The 9,364-nt window shown below is 47.9% G+C and overlaps 1 long non-coding RNA gene across 1 annotated transcript; it reads right to left on the reverse strand.

Annotated features, from left to right (window-relative positions):
• Positions 1-4,071: 4,071 nt before the first annotated feature.
• LOC138103992 (uncharacterized) lies at positions 4,072-6,497 on the reverse strand. The gene is made up of 3 exons (XR_011147911.1): positions 6,207-6,497; positions 5,506-5,619; positions 4,072-5,128 (listed from the first exon to the last, which is right to left on the reverse strand). It is a non-coding gene; the product is annotated as an uncharacterized lncRNA (long non-coding RNA).
• Between the last annotated feature and the right edge of the window lie 2,867 nt (positions 6,498-9,364).

Below are 9,364 nucleotides of genomic sequence, written 5' to 3' on the forward strand. Positions count from 1 at the left end.
TTGTTGGAATCAAAAAGGGCTCAGATGCAGTTTGGATTTCAGGGAAACAAATTCCTTGCTCAAAAAGAGTGAGAGAGGAATGTTTTCTTGGAGTTTTTGTGCACACACCCCACATGCACAGGGATATTGTCCAAGCTGAAAATAACTGCAAATGATTCTGTGGATTAGGTGTTGATTGTCCAGACAAAGGGAAATCTTTTTCTGGAATCGGAGAATTAGAAAACCAGAGAATCATTAAGTTCGGAAAAGACCTCCAAGATTATGGAGTCCAACCTTTGACTGATCACCACCTTGTCAACTAAACCACAGCATTAATTGCCACATCCAGTTGTATCTTGAACACTTCCAGGGATGGTGATTCCACTACTGCCCTGGGCAGCCCATTCCAATGCTTGACAACCCTTTCAAGGAACAAATTCTTTGTGACATCCAACCTGGACCTCTGCAGGTGCAGCTTGAGGCTGTGTCCTCTTGTCCTGTCACTGCCCGGCGGAAGAGGCCGATCCCCTCCTGGCTACAACCTCCTTTCAGGTAGCTGATCTTGCTGCTGTCATGGTCACTGGCATTGCAATAACCATAACAGAAGGAGAAAAATTTTCATCTGACCTTTGAAGAGGTAAAGGATGGCAGAGTCTCTGGTCATGCTGACAAAATACTGGCAGATCCCCTTCAAGCCTTTTCGTATCTGTTCCTTAACACAAATGGGCTTGCTGCTGTTGGCAGTCAGCATGTTGGAAGTGGTTAACATAAATAGCTTGAGAGACCAGGAGGCTCTTGCCCCACCAGACCAGCAGGAGATATGTAATCTGTCCTCTGGGCTCTCATATCCTCAGTGTGTATTGTTTTGTCATAAATTGCTGGAAGACCTAATTTATACCACGACTTGGGGGTTTTTTAGCAACATAAGGAAGGGAAAGCAAATCAAAAATGTTGCGGTGGACGTATCTGTAAGTCCCACCAAACAAAAAGGTCTGACCCTGCTCTGTCAAGGCTTGCCAGAGTAGTTTTCCTTATTCCCTGGAAGCAAACTGTAACCCAGCATCATGTACTGCAGAATGTCTGTAGGATGTTCCCTTGGAAAACTGCTGACAACCAGTTCATCTGAAATAAAAAGTTAAAAGGGACATTTTTCTGTAGGACCAGTTTTACTGGCTGGTACCGTCCTTCTCTCTTACATGTGTAAGTGATACAGGGTATTACAGAATAAAAATCCAAATACATAAAAGTCTCAGTTCCCTTCTCTGTGGCTGTCCTAGCTGTGCTCAGTAAATGTTACTTTACACTTTGCTAATTAGTAAATGACTCCTAATTTTCTGCACCACACACAATTTCATACATCACACAGGCTCTCCTGGCGTGCCCTTTCTCGTACACGAATTTCCAAGTACCAGATACCGGCCCAGGACTGCCAGCTGTGGGTGGTTCCTCCTCGTGCAAACGCAAGGAAGTCACTTAAATCAAATGTCCATCTGCCAACACTTTCAGTTGTGAGAGAGCTACAGAAGCTGCAGCCCACAGGGGAAAAATCAATGGAATGTGCATTCAAAGCACGGAATCACAGAATGTTTGTTGTCAAACAGAAGTGTTTGCTGTCAAACACGTGCTAAAATATTGTGGAGAACTGTGGCTGCATTCACTAGACAGACTGGACTAGTATGTGCAGGCTTTGAACAAGGCACAAAGGGAAGAACTACCAGTCCCACTGAATGAGGCACTGAATATTCATCACCCCAGGATATGATAATATAGAACAACAGAATCATTTACACTGAAAAAGACCCTTAAGGCTGATAAGCAACTATTAGAGCATTGGCTTTCACAGGTAGTGAAATGTAAGAAATATTATGTATTAGAATATGTTAGGAAATATGTGCAAATATGTTAAGCATAGCTTTGCTATGCAGATATTAACTAGTTAACATTATAACTGGGGTCAAAGTTACAAGATGCTCATATAGCTTGAGTTATAAGATACCAATATAACCTGAATCATAACTTTCTATACAACGTAATAGCTAGTATATGGTTAACTAATCACTTAATGCTTAAATAAACAGAAACTCGCCAGGTGAATAATCTCAAAAATAGAAAAGTATAGCTAGATAGGGAAGCAGCAGGATGTACTAATGAGAAGTTGGCAACAGTGGAACCAATTAGCCACAAAGTAAAGAATTTAAACCAGTTGGATCCAGAAAGACCTAGGAACACCATAACTGCGCATGCTCCAAAGTTGAAAAGTTCAAGATGTGAGGAAAACCTGAGCCTTCATCTGAAAAGACCCCCAAAGACCCTCATGATCACATTACACATGCTCTAAAAGGCAGATCAGGGGAGGAACTATGTTAATCTCTTCTAAAAAAAATGTAAATTAGTTCTCAGGGAAACTATGCACATACACTCTGGTTTATTAATATGCATAATGTTAAAGCATATAAACAGGAAGTTTGTGTAAGTGTGCGTGCCTCTGGCTATGAGCTATGCAGCCAGTGCTGTCCACTTGCTTTAAGTGACCTTTGTCCCCTATTAAATTTATAAAACCCCAAAAAGAGGAGTGGGCTTTGTTTCTCACAAGGCCAAGTTCAACCATAAAACAAATGTCTTGTTTTAAGTGTAAATCCAGTTATTTAAAGCTCAAAGTCTCCTTGAGGGAGGGAAAACACACTGCTTTCAAAGGTACAGGACAAATGCCCGTCGACATGGCAAGCCAGCCGGTGCTGCTGCTGGCCATGGTCCTCAAGGTGAGTCCTCCTGAGCTGCAGCTGCAGCGGCTCCTGCCTGGGCCACCGTGCTCCAAGGCTCACCGGCAGCCCTTGGCATTGCAGGACTTCCTGCAAAGCATCCCCAGCAAGCTCCTCGTCACCGACCTCTACGAGGACTGGACGGCTGCGATGCAGATGGCCAGCAGGGAGGACAAGATCTGTCAGCTCAAAGAGTAAGCGTGGGCAGCAGCTTCCAGCTCTGCAGCAGGCACTGCTGGAAGCCTGGCACTCTCCTGAAAGGGGACACTCTCCTGAAGGGGCTGTGTTTTCGGACAGCTCGCTCTTGCTGGCTGGCAGTCTGATTTTGGGGCAATGCACGGGGAGCGTTCCCTTGCGTGGGCTCGGGGGATATCAGGAGCTGGGCAGCAACGCCCTGCATCGTTCCCGCGGGAGCGCTGGAGCCCTGAGCGCTGGCCGAGAGTGCCTGCAGAGCTCCAAGTGAGCTACTCTGGATATGTGGCCAAAAAGCCTATTCAAAGTTACCACCAAGATGGCGTGGAAGTTGCACCCTAGGGGCAATCCAACCAGGTTTTTTCCTGCTATTGGAAGAAGCAGGACAAAATCTGGGAATTCCCCTTTACAATGAATTAAAAAGAACCAAAAGATACGCCATTGGAGGAACACAAAGGTGGGGTAATGAAGAATGGCCACCTGAGCGAATTTCAGAAACGTATGGACCGGCCACTTGGGACCAAGACAGAAGCTGGGGGTACAGAACTCCCATCTATATGCTAAATAGAATAATACGGCCACAGGCACTTATCGAAATAATTACCAACCAAACCTCTTCAGCTTGAGAGTTAGTGAGCACATAACAAAGTCAAACTAGAACTGCTATATATCAAAACCGACTTGCATTGGATTATTTACTAGCCAAAGATGGTGGAGTATGTGGTGAGTTTAACAACTCTGATGGCTGCCTGCACATAGATGATCATGGAGAGACTGTATTAAATGGAGCAAAGAATATCCGGAAAATCGCTCATGTTCCTGTCCAAAAATGGCACTCAATTACTACCGCCGAGTGGTGGGAAAATCTTTTTAGTGGCAAATGGTGGAAAAGGCATTAGTTATTATTGGATTCTCACTATTAGGCCTCATTTTTCTTCCCTGTCTAATCCCTTGTTTTATACAATTAATAACCTCTGTTGTCCAAAATATGCCTTTAATTCAAGACCTCCAAGCCAATCTTCCACCCCCAAAACCAGATAGATAGATATTAAACATCAAAGAAAAGAGAATGGACAGGAAAACTGCTGAAAAAGCAAAACAAATTTATGATAATTTCAGACATCTTAATACTATCCAGGAAGAATTATCAACCTTTGCCTAATGCAAAAGCCAATCAACCATGGCTAAAAGGGGGGAGTTGTTATAAATAAAAGTTGGAAAAGTTGGCTTTTGCATTAATGAATAATAGTTAAGTAGTTTGTGTTATTAATTAAAATTGCATAATTAAACAATTAATTTGAATTATAAAAGTTAAACTCTCTGAGTTTTACTATTGTTACACTTTTCAAATGTTCATGTTAAAGTTAAGCATTAATCAAATGTTCAGGTTAAACCGAAAAGTTCAGAATGTGCTATAAAGTTATATTCCTTTAACTAATCTATGAATTAAGTTGTGCTTCAGTAGAAAAGAAAACTCAAGAGGGATTTTCCAGCCAGCTGTATTTAGAAACCAACTGTTGGCCTGTCAGCAAGCTCCGTAGCAACGCTGAATTTTAATGAGGAACTTTCCCGCCGAAACCCTGACAGCCTGATGACTCCACCCTGAGGAGGGAGGACCAAGAGACTGACACCCCTAGAAATGGACGAGTGATTGGACAAAGAGACTTTACCAGTGGAGTACCTCGAAACATCATTCCTAAACTTGAACCAATTAAACAGACTCTTACATGGATCCCACCAATCACTTCGGACCTCAAGGGAGGAAGAGTGGGCGGTGATGGGAGGGGCCATGAGGTGATAAAACCCTGTGTCACAGACTGAAGAGGTGTGCTCCTGCTCGGGACTAGCTGCAGGAATGTGTAGTGTTGCGGGTGCTGTACCTTGGGTTCATAGCTGAATTAGCTTAAAGTGTCTCTAATTGCTGTAACCCAGATGAGTAATTTCAATAAGGGAATTTGGCCTGTGACTTTAATAAATTAAATTATAAAGTTTAAATTGAGTGTGGCCTCATTCCTGACACCACACAAGTATCAATCTACTTACATAAATACCCCTACACCTCTAATTATCCAACTCTACAGATCTATAAACAGAACTAAATCAGGAGGGACTGCAGATGCTGATGTTCCTAGGCTCTCCCTCTGTCTCTTCCTCCCGTGCAGAGCAGCTCTCCTGGACAGCGACAGCAGATGGGACATCTGGGAAGCAAAGGGAACACTGAGTCAGGATCGGGACGTTTCCCTTGGCAGCAGCTGCACTTCCATCAGGGAAGAGAAATCTCAGAGCCTCCCCAGGAGGCTTAGAAAGAAAAACCAGGCCCAGCGGGCCAGGCTGTGGCGAGCGCAGCCCCGGCGGGACCGTCCCGCAGCCCCGGCAGCGCGGCACAGCCGGCACCGCTCCCGGGCCCTGCCGGCACAGCTGCCTTGCCCAAGGACAGCCCCTGTGCCGCCCGGGGCAGCCGCGCTGAGCGGCCCCAGCACGGGCAGGGCCCGCTCCTGCCCAGCCGGCCAGTGCCTGCGGCCAAAGCCCACGCCAGCCTCACGCCCACCCTGCCTCAGCGGCCCTGGGGCCTCACCCAGGCTCTCGGGCGGCAGCAGCAGGTCCCCGTTCGCTGCTCTTGCTGGCGGCCTTCAGCTTCTCCCTGCTGCCTCCCGTCACTCTCCGGCTCTTCTCAAGGAATTCAGGGCAGCTGTGGCAAAAGTGGAGGCTTTGGAATTGGTTCCACAGCCTGGCAGAGTCACAGTCCCAGACCCCTCTGTGCTCCCTGCTGGCCCCCTCCATCCCCTCAGCCCTGCCATGCCCTCAGCAAACCCCCAGTCCTGCCAGTTCCTGCAGACCCTCAAATTTTTCTCACCCCCCCTCACTCCCTTCAGACCCATCGAGTCCCCTTAGACCTGCCACCCCCCTCAGCCTGTGCCACTTCCCTTGCGGAACTTCTGCCCCTCAGTCCCACCATTCATTCCCCACTTTTCCCAATTCCCTCAGCCCCACTGGTCCCCTCAGCTCCCTCTGAGCCCTCAGTTCCTGCCATTCCGCTCAGTCCTCCCAGCTCCCTCAGTCCTAACACCCCCCTTAGCCTGTGCCGCTTCCCTGTCCCCTCAGTCCCCACCATCCCCAGCAGCTCCTCCACACCTCTCTGCTCCACCATTCCCTTAGTTCTCCCAGTCCCTTCAATCCCCACCATTCCCTTCTGCACCCCACCATCCCCTCAGCCCCACCAGCACCTCAACATCACCGTCCCTTCAGTGTCACCTCTCCCCAGCCCCTCTGGCTCACCGCCCTCCAGCAGCTCCTCAGGGCACAGTGCCTGCGGCCGCCGGCAGCTCCCACTGCTCCAGGGACACCGGGGCTGCAGCTGCTGCTCCGCCCGGCCCGGCCGCCAGCTCGGAGCCAGCACAGAAAGAGGGGACAGAGGGGGCACAGGGGCAAAAGGAGGAGGTGAGAGAGGAAGCAGAGCAGGGAAAGAGCTTAAAAAGCTGCCTATATTTATTCAAAAATCAACCTATCTATCTAAAGTTCCATATACCTACAGACATATAAATATAACTGTGACCATTTATAACGTAATTAAACTTCTATAAATGCAACTGTGCACATCTATAAATACAACTACACATATAAAAAACAACTACAACTACTACAACAAATATACATCTACAACTGCCTATATCAATTTAACTACTCAGATCTATTACTACAACTATATAGACATAGAAATACAACTATATAAATCTATAAATACAACTACATAGATACATAAATATAACTGTACACATCTGTAAGTGGAACTACAGAGGGATTGCACCTGCCTGATCTCACAGGCTCTCCCTCTGTCTCTTCTTCCCACTCAGGACAGCCCTCCTGGAAATGTCAATCAGATGGAATCTGGGAAGCAAAGGGAACACTGAGTCAATATTGGCCCTTGTGCACATTTCCCTTGGGCAGCAATGGTCCTTCTTCTGAGGGACTGTTAAAGATGGCCTCAAGGCAGACTCTCACTTGGGAATTTGAAGGTTGCTCTTTAAAGAACAGGGATCCTTTCAAGTTTTCAAAACCTCCAAAGGTTTGAAGTGTCCCAATAGAGTCTCAGCACGCGCAGTGCAAATGGCACCCACGAGAGCTTGAAGCACAGACAGTCCCAGCTCCCACAAAGAAGCCCAGCCTTGTTCCTCCTCTGTGCTGACAGAGACACCTCAGTCCTCACTGAAATGGCTGAAGCTGACGGGTGCTGTGAGCTGAGTTACGAACCAGCGCCGTTCCCTGCCATCTACAAACTGCCCTCTGCAGTGAGCAACAGCGGCTCCAACTCGACCATCAGCTCTGGCAGGAAGAGCTGGGAGGGAAAGAGCTCCCCACGAGGCCTGCAGGCAGCACCAGCTTGGCTAAGGAATGGATCCAAAGTGCTCCCTCTCTCCTCTTAGGTCCTGCTGATCTGGGGTCATTCAGGCTTTTCCTTTTGTGACCGGATTTGTGATTTTTCAATGGGTTGGCCTCTGATGTTCAGCTCCTTGTTTTTCTTGTGTCTCAGGACAGATACCAGCAGACTGGTACTACCTTCAGTCAGTGATTTGAGACCAAACGTTTGGACTCCCAGCCTGACTTTTTGCCCTTTTATTTCCCCTGTTCCTTCAAGAGTCCCTTGGCCCAGCCTCTACCCTGCAGCAAATTCATCCAAGGACTTCAGCGCAAAATTGGGACAGCCAGGTTGGTGACACAGCTCCCACAGGCTGGGTTTATTCACTGCTCTCTGGCCACAGCACAGCACTCGGTGTCAGTGCCTCTGGAGAAGCGTGGAGGGCAGGGCTCGGGGAGGCTGTGCCAGGGCAGGATTTGACCTAAAGGCACCAGGAAGCACCAACCCTGCAGACAAGAACTCAGCTCTTCTCATCTCCCTTCCTGCCAGAGGCAGGCTCAGAGCAGCCACCTCAGAGCTCTCTAAAGCAGTGGGGGCTCTCTCCTTACCAGGCTCCTGGGGGAACTGTTCCCGCAGCTCTCGGTGCCCGGCAAAGCTCCCTCTGCTGCAGCCCTGTTCCCGGCCTCCCCTCCTGAAGACTCGGCAGCAACATTAGCATTCCCCTTGGAAGAGAGCCAGAAAGAAAGAAACCCAAAGATCACTCACTGTTTTCTTGGAATGACTTCAGGGATACGTCAGAGCCTGCCACATTTCCTTCTCTTGAGGAGGAAAATGCTTTTGAAAACTGCTGTGTGTGAGTTTCCAGAAGACAGAAATTCATCACACTTGGCAATGAGATAGTGGGGATCCCAAAAAAATCCCACTCACCACCTTGACTCTGCCCTTCCTGGCTAATAAATCTGCAGTGGGTCTGCAAACTAAACAAAACAGAGAAATTCTTTGGCAAAGTTGCATAATAATGCACAAAAAGGCCTGTGCCAGCACAGAAACTGAAAAGTCCGGACACGTCTGGGAAGAGGCAAGAGTTCAGAGCAAGGGGATTCCTAATCCAAAGAGGGAATCTGTCAAACACGAGGACTCATGGTCCCTGACTGCTTTTCCACACAGAAGAAGCCCCTGGGCTTAAAGGAGTCCTTAACCCTTTCATGTCCAGCATCATCATTGTCCTGCTCACCAATCACATAAGTCATGGGGCCTCAAAACAAACACATCTGCCCCCTAAAAGCTCCACTGCTCACACACTTTCATCCCTTGTTCCTAACAGTAAGTCTGGCCCCCAAAGGCCTTCAACAGTGGAGAAGATTGACTTCTCAAACACAGTCAAACAAAGCTGCCAAAGCTTCCACTTCATCACCACAAATGCCCCTGCACCGGGGATTCTTCCCAGCAAAAGGAGCACCCAAACGTGGCCACCACAGGCTCACACCTCTCATCCTCACTAAGGGGGGAGACTTTGTCATCCCTCTTCTTTTAGAAATCTTGCTTGATCAACAAGAATTCAATCACTAAATAATCATGAAATCAACTAAAGAAGCCTTTGCAGCAACGTTCAGAAGCTCTCAGCCCAGCCCCTTCATTCCCATCCAGTGGGGTTACCTGAGCAAAGGGAGACCTTTCAGCCACGGATCTCCTGATCTCCTGAATCATTTGCTCGACCTGAAGGCCCAGATCCGCTGAAGGCAATTCCTCTTGCCCAGGTGCATTCCGTGTCTCGCTGGAGGCCGTCGATGCTGCACAAGCAGCACTGCCAGCTGGAGCACTGGAGGCTGAACTGCCCGGTGTGGCTGCAGGAATCCAAACACATTGGTCAGGCTCCAGAATGTGGCTTTGGGACACAGAGCTCTACTGCTGCCTTGCAGTAAACATCACAGGAAGCACACAGCAAACTCAATTCCAGAAATGTATTCCAACTTCCCAGGGGATTGGAAGACTGATTTCTTCCTCTCAAATAATGTTTCTTCTAATTGATGGGTATGTATATTAAAGGATGGATTGTAAAACTGATCTACACACACACACA

This window comes from Aphelocoma coerulescens (assembly GCF_041296385.1).
Source record: "Aphelocoma coerulescens isolate FSJ_1873_10779 chromosome Z unlocalized genomic scaffold, UR_Acoe_1.0 ChrZ_unloc_scaf_3, whole genome shotgun sequence".
NCBI lineage: Eukaryota > Metazoa > Chordata > Aves > Passeriformes > Corvidae > Aphelocoma > Aphelocoma coerulescens.